Source organism: Buteo buteo, chromosome 2 (genome assembly GCF_964188355.1).
Source record: "Buteo buteo chromosome 2, bButBut1.hap1.1, whole genome shotgun sequence".
Lineage (NCBI taxonomy): Eukaryota > Metazoa > Chordata > Aves > Accipitriformes > Accipitridae > Buteo > Buteo buteo.
In genome coordinates this window covers 43,527,245-43,547,382 of record NC_134172.1, presented here as the reverse complement: position 1 = coordinate 43,547,382, position 20,138 = coordinate 43,527,245, and the positions used below count along the sequence as shown (strand labels likewise).

Here is a 20,138-nt window from a genome sequence, read left to right as displayed (position 1 = left end):
TTTAAATACCTGAATCAAGCAAGTTTTACACAAAGGGAAAAAAATATCCTTTTCTTCTATTTTTTTTTTCCCCTCAGGTAGAAAGTCACCTGAAAGCTCAGTCTTCCAAAGGCTTTGACTCTATGCTGCTGCATATCTTGAAATCAAGAAAACTATTTATAAGTAACACACCTTATATGTTGCAGGTCTTAAAGCCACTGGAGAGCCTTCCACTTCAAAACTACTGCACTGTGATAAGAAAAGATATAGAAGAATGAGCACTGGGGACGTTAATAAACAAAATGCATTCATGGCCCATTACTTCAAATAACTTTACTATATAAATAGTCCACTCATAAAATAATGGCCTCAATTAACAATTAATCCTCACACAATGCATTTGTAATGTACCGCAGGGATTAAAAGTTCTGCATGAATATCACTGTTCTATAAGTGCCACAACTTACAAGGGAAGTACTGACATAGTTTCCACTTGATTAAAAGCAATTCCTAGTCTTTCCCCACCATGCTTCTCTACTAGGCCTCCTTGTCCCAGAAGAATTACAAGAAAAGAGACTCTACTATGTGTGGGAACTCCCAGTCTGCTAGCTGAGGATGATCTTCAGCCTTGGTCTGAAAATTCGTAAGCACACTAGTGCAGCACAACTACAGAGGAGAAAGCTCAGAGGTCACACCACCCTGTGAGGTGTGGTTTGAGACTGCTCGGGAAGCAAGTGATGAGAATTCTCTGTCTAAGTCCATGCTTCGACCCTTTTCACGACAAGGTGGAACAAAGCAAGTTTTCTGAGACACCCCTGCCCCATCAGCTAAAAAAAAAAATGCCAGCACTGCCACAGCAGGGACAAACACTTGAGGACAAGACCAAGGCAACAGTGGAAGAGTCCTTCTGACTTTATGTGGACATTCTGACAGCGGCATGCGCTACAAGGGCAGCTGCGATGCTTCTAACTTGATAGATCTAAATGTCGTGTGAAAGACCTCTCCTCACTCAGCCATCTTAGTGTTTTCCAAGCTAATGCATTCTCTTTTAGCACAGAAAATTAAGTTAACTGGGAAAGAGAGTATCTTTGTAATATGTGGTTGCTTTTATCCTGCCACACAATGACTGAGCATTGATGAGATGATAACTCAGTCAATTAATCAAACACCAACAAAACACATTCTAACAATGACTGCTGCATTCATGGTGTCATTTTAGGAACTGACTCCAGTACACACAGATATTTTTTTTTGTCCCATGGGTTTGACCTGAATCCTAATGAAATTAACTGCTAGAAGAAACCAAGCCAGTACAAGCTACCAGCTTTCAGGGCATGCTGCAAAACCTGCTGAAAAAGCCAACAAATGCTTCCCCTAGAAGCCAGAAAGAAGGCCAGAAAGCTCCTGGAAATCTGAAACGGACCTCACTGTGCTTTGATGAAGTAGTGCTTTGATGGTGAAGTGATGGATTGAAAAAATATTAAGAGTTAGTATAAGACAGAGATCTAAATATGAAATCCTGCCAACACCTATTATGCTCAAAATGTATTTAGGATCATGTTAGGACTTCTGCCTGGGGGTTCATCTAAGGCATGAAAAAAAAAAGACCTAATTCGAAGAAAATTAATTATACAAAAAATAAATAGCTGCTTTTCAGCTATTATTTTCCTTGCAAGTATTGTCTTATTTTAAATTTATTGTTAATACAGTATGTTAGCAGTTGTCCCTAATAAGCTCTGCATACATCCAAGAAAACTGCATACACTGACAAAGACGCTTCTACTTTTGCACAACACATGGCTTTTTTATATATGTTCTCTCTTGAAAACTACTCCCTCACAAAATGAAAATTCAGCAGAATCTCTAATAGCTTTCATATTTCAGTCTAATAGGTAGCGTGGCATTGCACTGCCACCCACCTTTGCTACAATATTGCACAGCACATTTAACAGACATTTGCTTCCTTCACACAGTCCTTATGTGCAGCTTCTGCAGGACCTTAGTATTAACATTTAACAGAGTCTATGAGCATAAAGCACATTTATGAACACCTGCTAGAACATTTTATTTGCCTTAAGAGTTTTATTATAACTGTTAAATTTTCTTGCTATGCTTTATGGGCCAAATCCTGGTCCAGTTTTAGCCTAAACTCCCATTGACTTCAACAGGAAGCAGATTTGATTGTATGTGGGTTTCCATACAAATTCAATACAGCTTTGAACAAAATGAGATTGCTGGTAAGCACAATATGGCCAGAAAAAGCCAGTGCCTAGGAGCTCTAAACAAAAGCACTGAACTGTAGAGTTCAGCGTTTGGAAGATCTCGCGATGTCACGGAAAGTTAGAGGGTTAGTCACAGCCTTGTGATGTACCTGTAACCCCACCTCCCCTTGTTAGTATAAAAGGAATTAACTGCGCAATAAAAGGTGGAATTTGGCGCTCACACTGCGTGTGTTATCTGTCTCTTTCCCTGGTCCGGGCCGACCAGCGATCTAAGCGTGGCACCTTGATATGTAGCGAATGCTACACTGAACCCAGCCTCCAAATAGAATTAAAAATAATAAAAGAAAATAAACCCCACACCCACAAGTCTGTAACCTTCACGCTGCATTACAAAACCTCACCGACTCTGAGGCTGGAAGTACAAGGCATACAGGTATCCCATCCACAAAAGCCTACGGCCTCCACGCCTCGGTGGGACGTTCTACCATCAGCTACTCCCTCTCAGGTCTCTCGCTGATGCTCCCGTCACCAAAATCTTTGTCCTCTGCGTTAAAGGCAGCAAAGGCCAGAATCTGGCCATGTCCACATCCATCTCCTCCCCTGACACATCCAGACAGTCACAGCCCTCTGCAACAAGACAGGACAGCCTGGAACAAAGCGCACGGAGCCAGAAGGTGTAGCTGGGGAGCAGTCCAAGGAAGATGTTGCAGAGGAAGCCATGCCAGGAGCCTGACTGTTCTGAACGTGTTCTCTACAACTGCTCTCCTTTGACAGAGTTTTACCATCATTACTGGAAATGTTCGTAACAGCCCTGCTGGTGAGACTGAATGTGACTACATACTAGCGAGCAACACGGCTCCTTGCAGCTGTGAGGACTCCACGAAGTCTGCTTGGAACTCCTCTAAGAAGACTGAAGCTCATTTGAAAACACATAGGCATTACTTTGACCACCACTATAGAAAGGCCTGGAATACTCAAGACAGAGAGCTAGTAAACAGTAGACAATGCCGCAATGCCACTTCTGTTTCACAAAAGCTTGATGGTAAACGCTTGATTCAATGCATACTATTAAGCCCCCCAAAATCAAAACAATTATAAAAATGAAATTATAGACACAATGATGAATGGCGACAGATGAAATGTTAACAGATCTAGCACCATACACAAAAATCATTGATTTTCCCTGATTACTACTTAGGTGATCAGAGTGTATGAGGTCCTAGTTGCCTGCTTGCTCTAGATTTTATTAATGCTCCAATATCAGACACCCAATTTGGAAATCAATGCTTACTTCATCATTTTTCTCTGAAGGATTCTATTATTCACAATTGATTTAACAGAAATGAAAGGCTTACCATTAACAAGACCCAGCTGCTGACACTTCTTAGATGAATTATTGAACTTCTAAAAGTGAATTAACTTCACGATCACCAAGACTTATTGTCTGATGTTTCTCATACCAAAGTCAGTGTATTTATAATTACAGAACCAAGTAGTCAAAAGCAGCTTCTTTGCTGCCTCCTTGAACACCCACCAGACACACCAAGGAAAAATTAAGATTTGCAGAGATACAAATAGGAGTTATGCACCACATACAGCCAGTGAAAGCTTAGTGTCTAACTACCTTTTTATGCCCTTAATCTTCATCAGCTTTCTAAAACTCAAAGGTACAGGTTGCTTCAAGCTTCAGAAAATAGGAAATCCAATTTATGTCAAGCTACATCTTTTGCCAATGACATTACCATAGTCAAAGATCCCTAAAGCTGACCATGCCCTGCCAAAAGCCTACAGAAGATGATTATTAATTCCCTTTAGGTACAAAGTGAAGATCCAACTTAGGAATCGAGATAAAAGTAGCAAGTATTAGACAACTGCAAGTAGAAGTAGTACTACAACTCCACCCCCAAAAGCAGTGTAAACGCGCAAAGCAGGAGGCCTATGCACAAGATCTGTCATCTGAGCTAAGGGCTATCTGCTCAGAACACAAACCCATCATGCCCGTTTTCCAGTCTAAAAAGGACTATGCATCGCCCAAGGTGAATCAAGTTCCTCATATAAGAGCTTTTGCTCTGCAGATTAGAACCTAATGAAAGTCCAATACCAAGAAAGAACAGGGTCGGAAGGGCACTTCATCAGACCGGCCTTTGTGTTGTAATCCTATGAATTAACTTCAGCCTCAAATACTACGCATTCATAGCGGGTACACTGCTAATAATGCTATTCATCATTGACAAGTGGTGATAAAAATTTTGAGTGTCAACAGTGTAACACCACCCAGCCACACTGGTCTATAAACAACTTGCTGTCAAACACACAAGGACTTGTGCTAAGCAATATGCTATCCTTAAGCCTCAGGTTAGCAGGACCACAGCTGTCTAGCAGTATATCAAGAACAACTGTTCAGCTATCAAAACTAGTGAACATTTCAGGTCTTACTAGACTTCTTGCTAATCTGTACTACCTGGCTGAATACACTTTCAAAATGCTGTCTCCTTTAGCATTCACCACACTTGCAGAGCTCAGCTTGGTTATACTTACCCCTGTAACTGCTCTGAAGACTTCAGCTCACGACCAAGTTGAGACCGTCATGAAATCCACTCAGAACATCTTCTGGATTAATAACACAAATTTCTGCCTTTTACGGTAGGATGATGAGATAGCATACCTGTTCTATCCTTTTCACACAAGCTGAAAGTCAACGACTGCCCAAAATCGCTAGAGTCTCTTCTCAGAGCCCTCAATGGATTTGACTGGTTGTACGCTGCTAGAGGCAAAACATCTGGGCCTTTTTCACTAGGGTTAGTATCTGAGGATGATATGCTTAGAGCAAACCAATCTCTTCTTGAGTACTGTATTTCTCCTTCCCAAATCCCTCCATCTGTTTTAACCCCTATCTTACTGGAACTAACTTTTTAAAATTCTGCTTACATTGGACAAGAAATTTAAAAATTAACGAAAATGGGAAGGAAAGAAGCCTGACAGACAGAGCCTCCCAGATCTTAAGTCTTACTGTCTTAGAAAAACAGGCCAAAATCGTGAAATTATGATTAAGTTGAAAATATTTAGGTACCCAAATTTTTCGACATGCCTCTTCTCTATAAAATAACACTTTTGAAATGGACCCTGGCTGGCCACAACTGAAGCCTGGTTAAATCCGATATCTGCATAAAACACATCTCAGCAAGTAGGTTATAATAACTTTTTAAAAAAAGACATGGACATTGGCATGTTTCCTGCCCTTCTTGCACTCATTTTTTCCAGTATTTCCCACATTGTGAAATACCTCTTAACGTTATAAAGACAGAGCAGATTGCAAAAGTGGTCCTAGTGGTTCCAATGGGAGTAACGTGGTCAGAATCTGGCATTCAATAAAGTTTCCATTTCTACATAGGTTTCATTTATTTTTCAGTTTAAAAATAAGACTATATTTTGGCATGTAACTAGAGCTGCTCCTACAACGCAAAAGAAATAACACTGCTGGCGAGCCTCAGAGCTGTTCTGAGACAAAACTGTGTTGGCAGAACTTTTAGAAAATTTCCTTTTGACTAGAGGCAGAATTCGACACCAGCATAAATGGGAGAAACTTCACTGAAATCAATCATGTTAAACATGCTTACTTATTGCAGGTCTGAATCTGCATTAAGTTTATATAACGCAAATATATTTAGCTGACATCGAATTTAAATTCTGTTGAACCAATTCTGTTTATCTTCTACATGTATATAACAACTTAGCATCAAATTCTATGAATTGTTCTGTGAACACTGTTTTTCCTCACACACAACTGCCACCAAGCTATTTACTAAATACCATGACCATGCCACGCGTCTTTTAATGTAAGAGTTATCCAATTCAGGTGGCTAGGATATGATCAAATTACAGTTGCAAGATCTATATTCCTGCATCAATTACAGGCACAGAAAAAAATAACATAAATCTGACATTTCACAACTTCTGAGGGTTTGATTTTGCAACCTACTTTCTAAAATACCTTTTTTGCACGTCATACCCAAGGTTTTTTTAGAGCATGAATAAGTTAACCAATATGCAGCGTTGCTCCTTCAACACAGATCACAGCAAGATTTGATTCTCAACTTCACTATAGCACAGACAACCATGAAAGTATTCAGGTACCTGGACATAGGTGTCCACGTCCTTGGATATCCAGGATACAGCTGGATGATGGATGCAACAAAGAACTTAAAAGGAAATCTGCACCATTTTAGATCAGCTATTAAAAGCAACTGAATTGAGTCCTTCTTGCCAGAGAGAGAGAAAGCTGTCATGATATCAGGCTGCTGAGGTAAGCTTATGGGTTTGAGGAACGGGTTACAGTAAGGCCCTCTTTTTTTACCTCCTACCCAGGAAATGCACATTGTTCGTTCTTACTGTGAAAGCAGAGTGGGCAACAGGAGCATTAAATCAGGTACCACAGGCAGGCTTCAACAGATACACGGAAGCAGGGTAACCAAAAACCTAGCATTTTCCAATGGGTACTGTTCCTCCCCTTCTTTAGTGGTTGAGTAATCCCAACTTTGGGAAAGCTCATGATTCTGGCAAAGTGATAACTTTCTCCTAATGAACACAGGTTAGAGAAGAGAAACTGATTTTTAAACTTCCATATCTTATCAGATCTCAACAGAATTTCATTGGTTTAGAAAAAGACATTGAAATTGTTTGAGAATTATCATCTTGCCAAATAGTAAGATCTGCTGCAAACAAAGGAGGTGTAAGATCATCTCAAAGAAAAAGCAATACAGAGCTTAAATACGTAAACATTTCTAAAGCCAAGTTCTAAGCACAGGTTACTTAGCCTATGGTTGACTGGATCTTAAATGCAGTTGCACTTAACTAAAAAGCTTCACTGTTTTGTTTAGCTTTTTTTTTTTTTTTAAACTGTGCTTTTTTTAGCCTGCTAAACTGTTACTGAAGATAAAAATGACAAAGAAACATAGACTGGATTTACTTACCTTCAGATGCTTAAGAATTTGTATCCAATGTACCATAATGCACAAACTGCTTCAAATAATTCAACTAAGCACATTTGCAACACTTGATTGTAAAAGTCAGGCTGCCTACACATAAGGTATCTTTTCAATAAAATGTAACGCTTATTTTAGACGTTTACTGACTTAAAACAATTCAACAAATATGAAGAAATATAAGAGGTGATGATTATATGTTCAGACCACAAATTAATGTGATAAATTTGATCATGAATGTAATTAATACATTGAACAGATAAGTAGAGTTAGAGCTTCAAATAAGCTTAATATGCAGCTACTTTAGGACTGAAATTCCACCCAGAGTTCTGAGAATAAATTACACATTTTTTTTCAGTGTAGCATGCCTACAAATTGGTGTCACAAAAATCATCAAATCTTCAGGAATTTAAGGCCAATTTGCAACGGAATATAGGAAGACATGATAATCATCTTTTTACTTCCACAGTGGAAATAATGTACTACAGGTGTTTCAGAAAGACTTTGATTTTTTAAAACAAGCAGTCTCTTTCTTTCCATATGTTACCAAGTCTAACAGAGGCACATTTTTATTTAGGCTAAATCATGCCTTACGGGACACACTTACGAGGAAGAAAGGAGGACATGCAACTGGCATTTGAGACATATTGCCAGCACAAAGCTGCCAAAAGCACACAGCAGGGAGCATGTTTTGGCTATCATGAGCAGAATAAGCATGCACTCCTTAACCACTGCCAGATGGCATTTGTTTCCAAATACAGAATGCTCACTAGGCAGTTTGGAGACTGGACATACTCCTAACCTTAAACTATGCTCCCATAAAAATGCGCTGCTGAGATACCTCGTTAACCATGCCTGCCTCCTAGCTTACTGCCAAATGAGAAAGACTGAATGACACAGAAAAATCATACATTTCTCCCTATGCACAAAAAAGTACTTAAAGTATATCCTAACATATTCTGGTGCTTACAGCAAGAAAGAGATTTTTTAAGAGTGTTGGAAGAAGCTTCTGCCAACATCTCAAGAAGCAGAAGCACTGTCACTACTCCATTATACACCAATAGAAAAAGTGAAATCCAGAGACACAGAGTACCAAGAAAACACAGCAATGAAAAGCAAGAGTGACTGGCACTGTGATTATAAACTATACTATCATGTTTAATACAACCTCTAGCAATCCTCACAACAGACGCTCCCTGCTTTATGTGCTGGGGCAGATTTGTGGGTAGAAGATTAATGTCCCCCTCCATCTGCTAATGACTATATAGGTCCCCTGGGCTTTCCACCAAGGGTACTTTGCCCTTAGGATGAAACAAGAAATGGGAATTTGTGTTCATTTCTACATGTGCCTACTATTTCCAGCAACACTCCCAATTGCTAAATGTGTATTATCTCAACTTTATCTACCAAAAACATATTTTATCAGGGTAGTTCAACTGTGATTCCAATTAGATTTTTCAAAGAGATCAGTTAAAAGGAGAACAAACCAACAGGGGGGCACTTTTCACTTTTAAAGTGCTTACCTGACACAGCTTGCATTGGTATTTTCCCTGTAAGTATTCTATTCATTAACTTTTCACTACATTTTCAAAGTGACTCCACTCTTTTGGATTTCCCTATCACTGATAGGCTGCTGTCATGGACCAAACTACCAGAGACTGCCATGAAAAGGAGAGGGCACTAATTAAAGTCCTCATTTCCTTCAGGGGATTCTGTGAGTGGATTTTAACTTACCCCTGTAACTGTACCTTTGCTCCTGAGAACTGGAGGCAAGTCAGAGGGAGCTTGACACCAGAGTAGTCTTCACAGACCTAAGCCAGTTTGACATCCTGGAAGAGTAAGGAGAAAAGGCAGTTACGAAGTGAAGCTTTGAAGGAGTAAGACAAACATACTCATGACCAGAACAATGACACTCAGGGCAAAATCAGGGAAGACCTTAATGCTACCTCCAATATCCACAAATGACAAATCAAAACCAGAGCCCTGCTTCACTGAAGTCTCTGAATGAGAGCGTCTCAGGTTTGTGACATGCTTCCTTTCTTCCTCTTCCCACTGAGCACCCCTATCAATTGCAACTCTGACCCTCTCCTCAGTTCCAGCTCAAGGAAGAAGCAGGTGTCTATGCCAAAATTCCATGTGAGCACCCAAGGGAATTCCAGGGCTGGTCAACTGTGTTTGCAGTAACACTGAGCACACACAATTAACTTCTCCCAGTTAAGTCAACTTAACTTGGGAGAAAGAAAAAAATAAAAGCTGAAATACCTCTGCAGCTGAACCATTGACACAAGAAAATTCTACTCCCTTTTCAAAAAACGGAAATGTGATTTCAATAACATGGCCTCTACGAATCCATTTGATGCAGCTAGGCACTGCTTCTGTCAACCCACTCCTGCCCAACAAGAAAAGCAGGACAAGAGAGAAAGAAGTCAAGAGAGAAAAGAAAAAAAAAAAAGAGAAAAAGAAATTGCTCTGTACTGGTCTTTTTCATCTTCCACTGAGAATTGCCTGGTCTCAGACAGACTCTACCAGAGTGCAGGAACTGCAGCCACAAAAGACAATTTGTGTTTCTCTTCCCACATCAGCAGCACAAAACAGTGAGTGTTGAACTAACAAAGCATCCCTGCCTGTCCAGCCCTTAGTACTCCTAATATTACTTTGAAAACACTTCTCTACTGGCTTCCCAAATCAGGAAATAGTCTAAATCAAAGATATACACTTAACATTGTCAAAATTGGTTGTAAAATCCAATCAAAAAACCCAGACTGATTTTGAATAAAACAGCAGATCCGCCAGCAAAGCTATTTCTGTATCGCAATCTTGTTAGAACCAGCAGAGCTGCTCCCGTATTTCTGATCTGAATCTAGTGATATTTGGCCTTTTTCTTATGCTTCCTCAATAACAAATCATGCATTTCAGCTTTCATTTAAAAATTAAAGAAATCATCTTTCCCTTTTATATGTGTACAATGCTGGAAAACACACCCTGAGTATGATGTAAATACACAGAGCAGATAAAAGGGATTCAAAATTGCTAATACCTCCTGATTACTAAGTCACTCTCAGGTCCTTTTGGAAGCCTTAGAGTTGAAAAGCTTGAATCTCAATGCTAAAAAATATATATATATATATATATAGTTAAGAATATTAAAGACAAAAGCAGGACTCAAGGAAGGTAAGGGCCAAAGCAAAAAAACGCAGCTTCCCTTCCCTGTTGGGTGTACAAGATATCGTATCTCCTGCCTGATACCCTTTTGAGCAACAGCCTGCTCTCCTTAACATGCCTCCTCGATTCCCATCCTGTGGCCTGAACAGGTAGGCAGCCCCTGGAGAGAAAAGCCTCTGAAGTCTATGCATCCTACAGAGTGCCGACAGCATTCATTCAAGCATTTATACAAGCCCACTGTACCTCTGCAGGAAGGCCAGGCTCAATGTGGCCCACAGAGAAAATACAGCAGCCTGGATTGATAGTATCTACTTACACTGCTGCTGATTATATCTATATATATAGATATGTATATACTGTCTCCGCACAGTCTTTCTGAAAAGCTGAACAAGAATCTTAACTTTTAAGACTGAATACAGCTAGCATATTTAACTCAAGTACTGGTAAAAGGCATTTAATGTCATTTGCAAAAAAACAAGCACATAATTGTTTTGGGGAGGAGCAGGGGGGTTACTGTGGATATGTTCCTCCCTTCTTCTCCCACAAGTAAGCATGTATGCACACAGACATACAGCATAAGAAATAAACTCGTTCTCCACTACTGAATTTTCCAATTTGAACATACAGGCATCGATATATAAAGTTCATGTTATTTCAGTGAGATACTGCTTGAGCAAATACTGCTGGCAGAATTACAACTCACATAACATAGATTATTTGGTCATCACTAACTCGATGAGAAACTGAAGTCTTAAGGCCAAATCCATGGGGATTCCTGGTGATGTCATTATGACCTCACACCAGATGCCCAAGACAAGAAGTGCTGATATTTTGTCTGCCTTAGCACAAAGTTAGTTCTGAGAAATATGAAACAACTCTTTGAGAAAAACAGCCCACCTTATATCCAAGCTGTATATTACAAAACACAAATGGTCAAACATGATGCCACAACTAACAAGTGAGCCAGTCCATCAACGAAAAGTACTCTCACAGGAGACCATCACATCAGGACCAAAGGACATGTCAACAATCAACCTTAGAGAGCTTCATTAGTCACTCAAAAAAAAGAAAAAAAAAAAAAGAAAAAAGGCACTTTTTTATTACACCAAACTATAACAGCCATTTCAAATTTAGTATGTGTTACATACCTTCCCAGACTTGTGAAGAACTCACCTACACAAACCACAGCCACGTCCAGCAAAGACTACCACCTGACATGCCTCACATTTATTTGCCAGAGCTATTCTCAACACACGGCAGCAAGACTGTGACTAGTCACGGCAGCAGCATGGTGCAGAAGCACTTTGCCCCACAGACAGTTTAAACTTGTTCCTTTTGCACGTGCACTTTACAAAATAATTTTTATTCTAAACTATGTTGGCTGTGAGTACTACACAAAGGGCTCCTCTGATGCCGCAAAAAAATAGCTCTTCCCTTCTAAGAAAGTAATTAAAAAGACTATTCAGCATAACTCTTAGGATACTTATTTTCTCTGTGGGAAATCTTCTTACAGAATCAGAATAATTTAGGCTGGAAAGGACCTCTAGAGGCCATGTCCTCCAATTCCCAGTCAAAGCAGTGCTGATTTCAAAGTAAGATCAAGCTGTTTAGAGTCTTGTCCAGTCAAGTTTTTACATCTCCAAGGACAAATCTCACAATCTCCACAGACCCCAGGTCAGAGCATAACCATTCTCATTGTTAATTTTTTTCCTTATGCCCGGTCAGAATTTCCCCATTTCAATGTGTGACGACTGCACCTCATCCTTTCTCTACATGCCCCAGAGAAGGGCATCTCTCTCCGTTCCGTAACAGCCCATCAGGAAATGGAAGGCAGCAATTCACCTTCATTTTCTTATCTCCAGGCTGGGCAAATGCAGATCCCTCAGCATCTCCTTGTATGCCATGTGCTCCAGCCCCCAACCACCTCAGCTGCCCTCCTCTGGGCTCTCTCCAGTTTGTTCCTACCTTTCTTGCACTGGGGCCAAAGACTGGACACAGCAATATTCCAGCACAGCTTCATCAAGAGTAACAGTCACCCCCCTCAACCGGGTGGCCACGGTCCTGCTCATACAGGTCAGCGTGCCATTAGTCTCCATTGCTGCGAGAGCACAGTGCTGACTCCGATTCAACATTGCTTTTTAATCACTATATACTTTTATTCCTGCAATTCTCATACCCTAAGGATAAGGGGTTGGAAGAAAGTAAGTGATGTGGGTGGACACCAAACATCCCTTGGGCAATACTATAATATAAACAAGAAGCTAATGTTGTAGCTAATAATCTTTGTGAAAAACTTACAAAGAAAAGAAGTGGGGCATGATTTTATAGCCACGGAGGTCAACCCAAATTTTGCATGAGAAATGGGGTATGGCCATCCTATCTTAAGCAGTAAACTTGCAAATCAGTACAGTAAACCTGAAAATTACTCCATCTCTTTTTCTGACAAATTTTTAAAAAGGGAAATATTTTAGCTAAAATATTAACATCTACTGATGGCTGAAACAAGGTGGCTGCTCCGAGTTAAAACTCTTTAAACTATTTACGAAAATGCAGCAAAGCCTTTCACATATTTCACCTTGATCATACAGCATTGCTTTACAGGTCCCCTGACATACAGAGCAGCATCAGCTACCTTACTTTCTGATCTCAGAGCAAGTTCTGAGGATGACCTCAGAGGAGCCGCACAAAGGATTCAACAGGAGAACGCACTGCTTTCATGAGTGGCATCTCAGATCACCTAAACACAGATCACTCTGGAGCAGCATTTTTTACAGTGACCAAACAAAGAAATATCTACATTTACAGAAAATTGAATGTGCTTTAGAATATAGCTATACAACTTCCTGCAGCTGACCCCAGAAAAAATAAAAGACATATGATCTGTAACTTCCTTTGACTTTTCTTTGAACTCTAGATGGAAAGCTTTAAAGAGCAGGATTTTCTTATTAGTTACTTCTAAGATTTTTGCTAAATTAAATTTCCAAATAGTATCTACTGCTAAAATATTTGCATGTACCAATACCATGGGCTCTCTTAAAGAAAAACAATTTCTAATCATTATTTTGAGATAGGGTGTACGGCATTACTTTGATGAAATGCGCCACTCACTTGACAGCATTAAGTCCAAAGCATCTGCAGAGAATCCAGACATACGTTAAACAGTTACAAGAGGAAGGAGATGTGAGAAAAGGAAGATGCGTTACCTGTACTGAGCTAGACAGCAGTCTTCCTGGCCTGGCAGTGCAAAGCATGCCCTTGCAGGGGGTGAATCAGGTTTCATTCAGAGACCCAAGGAAGGCAGCTTTCTATAGAACTTCATAGGATGCTTCCCATATGCAAGAATGGGTTTAATAAAGATTCAATTTATCATTTATTTAAAGCTTGTCTTCTATTACTTTGCTACATATTGCTGCCGCAGGGAGCAGCTTTTTCATATCTGCCTAGATAAGAGCTAAAACCTCCAGAATCATGACTGCCAAATATTCCAACAACAATCAGCAGCCCTAGACCTTAAGATTATGCTGTGCAAATCCAAAACCTGCCCCCTTAGCAGCTGCAGAAGTTTCACCCAAGAGCATGATGTTTTAACATATAGACATGGAAATATTTATACACATGCATACATGTGTATATTCATTTGTGTATACCGTAAGCAGAATTCTGCATATTACAGACATATGCAAAGCAAATAAGCCTTCAGCAATTTAATAACAGTAGCAGACATAGGTGTCTCTAATATTCTGCATCCATGAAAGAAAAGCCATGGCAAACATACCAGAGCTGTTGCCTGGTGGTAGTGTTAATGGCACCTCTGCAGTGAGCCTGTGGCAACTCTGGAAATGCACGTGCTCCCAGCGCCACACCACCGTCTACCAACTCCCCATGCCAGCCTACTAAACGGGAGGCAAGCTGTAGCACTGCACAAGAAGTAAAAGAGCAACTAGAGCCTCTCCCAAGAGAGGCCCCTCTGCCTGTACCCAGCATGAATGCACACATCGGCACAGGATTCAACTCAGGTCTGAAGTTCTACACGTAACCTGGAAAGGTTTTGCCATCACTTGTCTAATAAGGACAAAACCCACACTATGTGCAAAGTTTTTTAACACCTCCAAGACTGGCACGTTTACTTCTCCAGGTCTGGGGTTTTTTTCCCCTTCATTCTATCCTCTCCATTTAGCTTACATAGAGACCACCTCCAGAGTGCCATGCTAATTAGCAACAGCTTGCCCTCTATATTAAAAACAAGAATAGCCAAAAAAAAAAAAAATCTAGTGAAAAGGGAAACTGAATGAGCTCATATGCATTTCATCATTTCACTAATATTGGCATATTTTAATTATATCTAAATAATTTTATTTCTGATCTGATCAGCAGATTTGCTGTAACTGCTGAAAAATAAAGTCATAAGTTAGACATGTGATATGGTAGGGTCTACTGCCCTACAGACTTGCTATGAAGCGCTACAAAAATAAATATATATGGCTGTAATCAAAGCTGACAATAATAAGCTTGCTGCATCAGAATATAAGAAAGAGCTGAACAGTAGAGAAAAGTTATGCTGGCGTAGAAAATAAATCCAAAAACCTCCAAAGTATTACTTCAACAAACTAAATAAATATTTAATAAAATGAAGTTCTTTTTGCTTTCACTAACATGAGCAGCTCCTAAAAAAAGAGTACTCCTTATAGGTAAATGTCTATTCTACAAATTCTCTACACTTCCCTGGATTTCATTCGGCTTTTTCCCAGTGGACCTAATTCTGGTTTTTTATGTCTGTACTTCCTACATGTTCAGCATTTTCCAATCTATCTACCTTGAATATGAACTAAACTATAGATTACAGAGAATAAAGAGTTAAATGACTCTTCAACTCTTAAAGACTACCCAGTATTGTAGCAAATGGAATACCGCACATTGCTTTGAAGGAGGGAAAAACGATTTAACTGACATTTCATCAGTATCTTGGGACTCAAAGATTGTCTCCTATAATACTGAATATTTAATTAGAACACAACCTACAAAGAAACAAAATTTGACTTTATTTTTCCCCAATATCTTGCCTAAACTTTATCAACAGTTTGCACCTACAATATGCATTGTAATAGACTCCATTATTATAATTAAGATCAGCTAAGCTATATTAGGGAATTTCAATAGCTACTGTCTCCTTCTAACATATAAACAAAGAGAGAGCCAATAATATTCAAAGGCAACAGATTTAATGCAGATAACTTATAGAGTTCAATGCTACAAGATATTAACAGACAAGAACGTATTAAACCCTCATGTGTAAAGTAACTGTTAGCTGAGAAGGGTTAGGAGAAACTTCCACCATGACAAAAAGCACACGGTAACTGCTCGTAACAGTTGGACGACACTGGCTGGACTTCGTATTGCATCCCACTGAGGAGTGGCAGCTTTTTAAATCCTCTCTGATAACACATACTAGGAGGATCACACCCTGGGGTGCAAAGTAGTGGAAAATTAGATCCTTGTCTTGAAAATACCGGCATTTCACACAAGAAATACAAGTATTAGCACAGATCTGGTTGAATCTGCTTGCAACTCTGATTTTACATGTGTAAATCCACAGAAGTCAACAGGGACTTTGTGTATACTACAGACCTCTCCCACCATATCCATATAGACAGAAGTGTGAAAATGCATGGTCCCTTTCAGGCACATCTGGCTCAAACTCCTACTGTACACACCTATGGGCACCTCATAATTGGGAATTTGCTAGAATAATTCATTTCATTCTACAGAAATGTGGATATATGAGAATATTGAGCCATCTACACTTTGCCCACAGTAGAGACCCATTACCCCTGAAATGAGCTAGTGTCAATTAATGACTTTTGCTATGCATATAGACAAAACTACTTCAGCAGAACATCAGAAAGGCATCGTGGTGAAGCAGTCCCTGGTGGTGTCAATCCTACCTGAAGAGAACCTGATTTTCAAGTGTAACAAAGATCCTTTACCGTACTGCTATTGGGGTGAATTAGCCCGAAAATGCAAGTGGACTGCAAGACCCCTCAGCTCTGCAAGAAGGTGCAGAAGAGAATCAGACTAGATACAAGGTACCCCAAAGTGCAACCGTCTGCTTTGGAGCCAGCCTTTGCAGTCTTCACAAGCACCCTTAGTCACAGCATAATGACAAGCCAGGTTGAGACAGATCCTATACTGGCAACCACTCTCATTTACTCACACTGTGACACTACTATACAAAGACAAATCCTGCAACCCTTCATCTAGCAAAATGTATTTCGCTGGAAGCTTACCCACATAAAAAGCAGAGGATCAACCTTCTCTGATCATTAAGTCAGATGCAGACAGATGCTGACACATCAAGCTCTTACCCATGGCTTGGTTCATACAGGAAAGATTTAATTAATATTTTAAATCAAAACCACTTTTCTTGGTTAAAAACAAAACAAAACGCACACCAACTCTAAATGCTCTTATTTTACGAGCAATGTTTTTTCAGTTTAGCTTCCAACTCTTCCCAAATGACATAACCAGAACTGCAAACAAGTGATGTCCACATAGCAACTTCTACCACAATGACACAATTGGTCTAAATTTACACTGACACCACTTTACCTTAAATCAGCTTCTCTTACACGCACAGACTCTTGCACTAGGCATTCAACTCCTTCAGTTAACCATAACGTCATATATAATTAACCTGTGCTTGCTCCACTTCCTCATGAGAACTCTTCCAAGAGTAAGAGCCGAAGAACAGTCTCAGTGCATTTTTTCTCTTTGGGCTGTTGCTGTACAGTCCTGGTGGTGGGCATTCTTTGGATCCAGCACAGACCTTGGACAATAATATTTTGTGTTGCTTCATTAAGTATTTTGTTTTCAGAATCCATGCTATTATTTCCTGTGTCTCTTCAAAGTGTGAAGTTAGACTGTGTTTATTGCCAATGATTTAGCCCTTCGTATTTTGTTACACATAGCTTGCTAAAATGCTATTGAGTGCGTCTCAGCCAAAGGCAAAATATCAACACTATGAAGACGAGCAAAATTCTGCCACAGACTCAAAGGACCAAACTGTCACTCTAAACGCAAACAACAACGTACCACTCGAAAATACCAGAATTGCATAAACAGCATTCGTATTACCTCCTCGTATCAGAGCCTGCAATACACACACACACACTGCTGAGTCTTCACGTTGTATTTGTCAAGCAGGTATCATTTACTCGCAGGCAGCAGAAGGGATCCTGCAGACCCTCCTCACACAGCCAGCCTCACTCACCCAGAAGTAATCCCCGCTCCAGCCACGGAGCTCGCTGCCACCAAGTCCGAACAATATCCTTCGGCGAGGCAAGAAGGTGGGGTAGCTGCGGAACCGAATTTCCCTTCCAAAAGGAGCAGAAGAGCCGCCCCTGCACGCCTTCCCGGCCACTTACCGAGTTACTGAAGTAAATAACTATTCAACGCGCGCGAAGACGAAGCAGCCTGCTAAGAGAACCCAATGCCCATCGTGGCTCTCTCTGCACAGGAATTCCACTCAGCCAAGCCCACCGTCGGCGGGATTCCGCTTTCCTACTCTGAATCACTTTTTACAGCAAGCACCGCCAAGACCCGTTACCTTCTTTTAAGCAATCCTGTAAACACCACACCAAGTATTTTTTTTCCGCCAAAATAACTACTCGCTTATGCAAACGACGGCGAGAAGGACAGCAAGAGACGGCTCCCCAGCGGCAGAGGGGGGTGCTTCGCCCCGGCTCCCGGCTGTCAGGGTCCCGAGCGCAGTTTAGCGCTTCCTACGCGCGACTTCGCAAGACCCCATCGCTCCCTGGCGACGTCTCGGGTGCGCTTTTGTCTGCAAGGGGGAAGGCATAAAGCACCCAGGCACTAACGCGAAATCACAGCCGCTAACGGGCTCGACACGAAACCAATTACCGCGCCGCCGAGCGCCGCCGGCCCGAGTCCCGCGGAGCCGCGGGAGGACGCGCCCCGCCGCCGCGCCCGGCCACCCCGCGCTGACAGCGCGGCCGCGCCGCTCCGCGCCCGCCCAAGGGAGTTGGGCCGGGGCAGCGCGGCCCCCGCGTGGGCACGGAGACGGACACGCGAGGAAGGGGCCGCGGGGGGGAGGCGCCGCGCCAGCCGCGGCTGCGAGGGGACAGCCGGCAGCGCGCCCCGCTCCTCTCCCTCCCCTCCCCACCTCTCCCCCGCCGGACGCGGCGCGGCAGGAGGGGAGCCCTCCCCAGAGCCGCCGCCGCCGCCGCCGGCTCCGCTTTACCTCCGCAGCCTCCCGCTCCCGCCGCCGCCGCCCCGCCAGTGCAGCCGGCAGCGGCGGCGGCAGCCCCGGACCCCCCGCCCCGCCCCGCCCCGCCCCGCCCCCTGGCGGGGCCGCCGGGGGCTCGCGCGCCCCCTTGCCGCGCGCCGGGGGGGGGGCGGGGGCGCGCGGGGCTCTTCCCGCCCGCGCGGGTTGGGGGGAGCGGGGAGAAGCGCCCCCTCCGCCATTTTCCCCCCTCTGAAGGCCGGCGGGGGCAGGCGCGGGGCGGGGAGGGGGGCACGGCCGCCCCCCTCCCCGGGCGCTGTCAGCCGCCTCCCAAATCGGGTAGGAAGACGGCCCCGCCGGGTCAGAGGAGTCCCCGCTCCCCGTCGCCCGTTCTGCCTAGCGCCCGGGGGCAGGGGCGCGGGGCGGGCTTCGCCCCCTCACCCCGCAAACCGGAGCCGCCGCAGTAGTACTCTTTACTTCAGCCGCTCTGCCGGCAGCCTCTGGGTGAAGTGTTTCTCTCGGCCAACTCCCAGCCTGGCGCGCTCCCGGAGCCCCTCGGGTCCGGTGTGCCTCCGCTTGCCTTGATGCCGGGGCTGGAGCGGCTCTGTCATGCCTTCCGCAGGCGTTGGGGCCTGACGGGCAGCTCGGGAGCACGCGGTGCGAAATGTTAGATTTCCTGCTAGGGGAGAAGTTCTGAAAGAGGGAGGAAAGGTGTGATGATGCCGAGGCCGGGACGGGCAGTCGGCTGCAAGCTTCCCATCGCGGCAGCTCGGTGGCCGGTGGGGCCTTCAGCCTCCTCTCGGCTGCCGTTCATCTGGGCTTAGTGACTGCAGAGCCTTTCCAAGAGGGACACGGGCAGAAACACGCTCTGTTCAGGTTTTTGACAGCTCTAATGAGCTCAAGGAAGAATTCTGTAAACATTATTAAGTGTAATAAACGCATGTCAGCATTAGGCAGTCTTGTGTAGAAATGTTGGTAAAAGCCATGGCGAACGTTTTATTCGTAATGTCTTTTTAACTTTATGTAGCTGGTGTAATAGGCCCTGTGCTTTGCTGTTGCCTGGACGGAAAATCGTTACCCAGTAATAGATGAGCCGGTTCAGAAGGAGAGCCACTGGGATACTGCACGCTTTCATTCATAGATGCTACATATTAGAGGAAGTAGCAGGAGGCCTGCCAACTTTCGCAATTTAATTATTAAGCTGTCAGTTCCTGACTCCTTGTTTCAACTTCCTGAGGCAACATCTGGCTGTAATAACAAAAATAAATAATAAAATAAAATTTGATCATTCACTCAGCAGCATTCTATTTGCAATGTCCTTTTTACTGCAACTTTTATGAAAAACTCAATGTGGGGGATCTGGACCCAGCATCTCTCTGAACTACCCAGAAGTAAGGACGAGAATAGTTTCGGCTGTGATCCTCAAGGCAAAGCTGCGCAGAGGGCTATATCATACTTGAGCCTTTTTTCAACAAGTCCGGTGGTGTGCATTTTAATCTTCCTAATCCTTCTTTTATTCAGAAGAACATCAGTGTTTTTTTCACTGCATGAAGC

The 20,138-nt window shown here is 42.6% G+C and overlaps 1 protein-coding gene across 2 annotated transcripts in view; it reads right to left on the bottom strand.

Annotated features, from left to right (window-relative positions):
* Positions 1-18,650, bottom strand: part of RARB (retinoic acid receptor beta) — a 336,213-nt gene extending 317,563 nt beyond the window's left edge. The window contains exons 1-2 of one of the 2 annotated variants that reach the window (XM_075052493.1): positions 18,603-18,650; positions 8,918-9,012 (exon numbers count right to left, since the gene is read on the bottom strand). The gene's annotated coding sequence lies outside the window, so the exon portion shown is untranslated. The remainder of the gene's footprint in view (positions 1-8,917; positions 9,013-18,602) is intronic. The other variant, XM_075052503.1, reaches the window with a different exon arrangement.
* Between the last annotated feature and the right edge of the window lie 1,488 nt (positions 18,651-20,138).